General features: G+C 34.7%; 1 pseudogene; it reads right to left on the minus strand.

Annotated features, from left to right (window-relative positions):
- Window positions 1-1,243: 1,243 nt before the first annotated feature.
- LOC131826218 (U6 spliceosomal RNA) lies at window positions 1,244-1,336 on the minus strand (annotated as a pseudogene).
- Window positions 1,337-2,669: the final 1,333 nt, after the last annotated feature.

Consider the following 2,669-nt stretch of genomic DNA (forward strand, 5'->3'; position numbering starts at 1 on the left):
AGACATTTCTGAAAAGAATACATCCAAATGGCCAACAGACACATGAAAAAATGCTCCACATCACTCGGCATCAGGGAAATACAAATCAAAACCAGAATGAGATACCACCTCACACCTTTCAGAATGGCTAAAATGAACAAGTCAGTCAATGACAGATGCTGGCGAGGATGTGGAGAAAGGGCAACCCTCCTACACTGTACGTGGGAATGCAAGCTGGTGCAACCACTCTGGAAAACAGCGTGGAGGTGCCTCAAAAAGCTGAAATAGAACTACCCTATGACCCAGTGATTGTAGTACTGGATATATACCCTAAAGATACAAACGTGGCATTCTGAAGGGGCACATGCACCCAAATGTTTATAGCAGCAATGTCACAATAGTTAAACTATGGAAAGAACCTAAATGTCCTTCAATGATCAATCAAAAATAAGATATGGTATATATGTACAATGGGATTACTGTGCAGCCATCAAAAGAAATGAAATCCTGCTATTTGTGATGACATGGATGGAACTAGAGGGTATTATGCTTGGCAAAATAAATCAATCTGAGAAAGACAACTATCATATGATCTCCCTGCTATGGTGAAGTGGAGATGCAACACAGGAGCATTCGGGCGTACGAAAAGAAAAATAAAAGAAGATAGGATTGGGAGGGAGACAAACCCAACAAAGACTGAATCTCACAAACAGACTGAGGGTTTGCTGGGGGGAGGTATGTTGGGAGAGGATGGTGGGGGTATGGACATTGGGGAGGGCAGGTGCTATGGTGAGTGATGGTGAGTGCTGTGAAATGTGTAAACCTGGTGATTCACAGACCTGTACCCCCAGGGATAAAAACACATTATATGTTTATAAAAAATTTTAAAAAATAATTTAAAAAGTCCATTAAAGAAAAAACACATATAGCAAGCCCAGAGCTAATCTCATATTCAATCAAAAAAGTTTGAAAGTTTTCCCCTAAAGATCAGAAAAAGACAAGTGTGTCCACTTTCACTACTCTCATTTGACATAGTACTGGATGTCCTAGCCAGAGAAACAAGGAACACAAAGAAATAAAAGACTCCAAAAACAAAAAAAAAAAAAGGAAGAAGTAAAATTTTCTTTTTTTGGATAACATGAACTTACATGTAAAAAAAATCCTAAAAACTTCACAGAAAATTTTGAATAAACAAATTTAATATAGCTGCCAAATACAAGATCAATATATAAAAGACAGGAATTTTGTTTTGTTTCGTTTTTTTAAAATAGTTTTTCATGTCATCCTTGCTCAGTGATCATGCTAAATCTTCTCTGCATCATTCCAATTTTAGTATATGTGCTGCCAAAGTAAGCACAACACAGGAGCATTTTAACACTGTAATGATGAACTATCTGAAAAAAATAAAGAGAACAATCTAATTCTCAATAGCATCAAAAATAATAAAATACTTCGGAAAAGATTTAACTAACAAGATGAAAGATCTGTACCCCATAAACTATGACATTGATAAAGAATTTGAAGGAGACATAAATGGAAGATAGCTCATATTTATGAATGGTAAGAATTAACATTGTTAAAATGTCCATACTACCGAAAACCATCTGTAAATTCAATTCCTATCAAAAATCCAATGTTAGGGGCGCCTGGGTGGCTCAGTGGGTTAAGCCCGCTGCCTTCGGCTCAGGTCATGATCCCAGGGTCCTGGGATCGAGAACTGCATCAGGCTCTCAGCTCAGCAGGAAGCTGCTAACTCTTCTCTCTCTGCCTGCCTCTCAGCCTGCTTGTCATCTCCTCTCTGTCAAATAAATAAATAAAAAATATTTTTTAAAAATCCAATATTTTTTTTTACAGAAGTAAGTAAAGAATCCTAAAATTTATATGAGACCATAAAAGACAACAAATAATTAAAGCAGTTCTGAGAAAGGAATTGAAGAAGCGAAATTACACTTCTTGATTTGAAACTATACTACAAAGCCCTCGTGCTCAAAACAATAAAGTATACTGGCATAAAAACAGGACCAATAAACAAGTTGAACAAGAATTGAGAGTCCAGAAATAAATCCTTTGATACAGTCACCTAATATTTGACAGGGGCCAACATATATAATGGGTAGATAGTCTGTTCAATAAATGATATTTAAAACTGATAGGTCACATAAACCAGCATGAAACTGGAACCTTATATCAACTCATAAATCTTAACTTGAAATAGATTAAAGACATAAATGTGATGCATGAAACTAAATTTCCTAAAGGAAAACATAGGAAAATTCTCCTTGACATTGGTTTTGCCAATAGTTTTTTTGGATACCAGGCCAAAAACACAAGCAAAAGAAGCAAAAATAAATAAATGGTATTACATCAAACTAAAGTTTCTGCATGCCAAAAAAAAAAAGGGAATGAAAACACAATTCACAAGATGAAGAAAATACTTACAAATCTTATATCTGAAAAGAGGTTAATAACCAACAGATACAAATAGAAAAATATATATAATTTAAAAAATAGCAAAAGGATCTCAATAGACGTTTTTTCAAAAAGTTATATAAAATGACCAACAGGAGCATTAAAAAGTGCTCAACGTAGAAACTCAGGGCAAAGTCATTATGTTGTTGTTGTTGTTTACCTCTGAAAAACACAACAAGATATTACTAACCTATTAGAATATATACTAGCAAAAAAATTAA

Source organism: Mustela lutreola, chromosome 2 (assembly GCF_030435805.1).
Source record: "Mustela lutreola isolate mMusLut2 chromosome 2, mMusLut2.pri, whole genome shotgun sequence".
In the NCBI taxonomy this organism is placed as follows: domain Eukaryota; kingdom Metazoa; phylum Chordata; class Mammalia; order Carnivora; family Mustelidae; genus Mustela; species Mustela lutreola.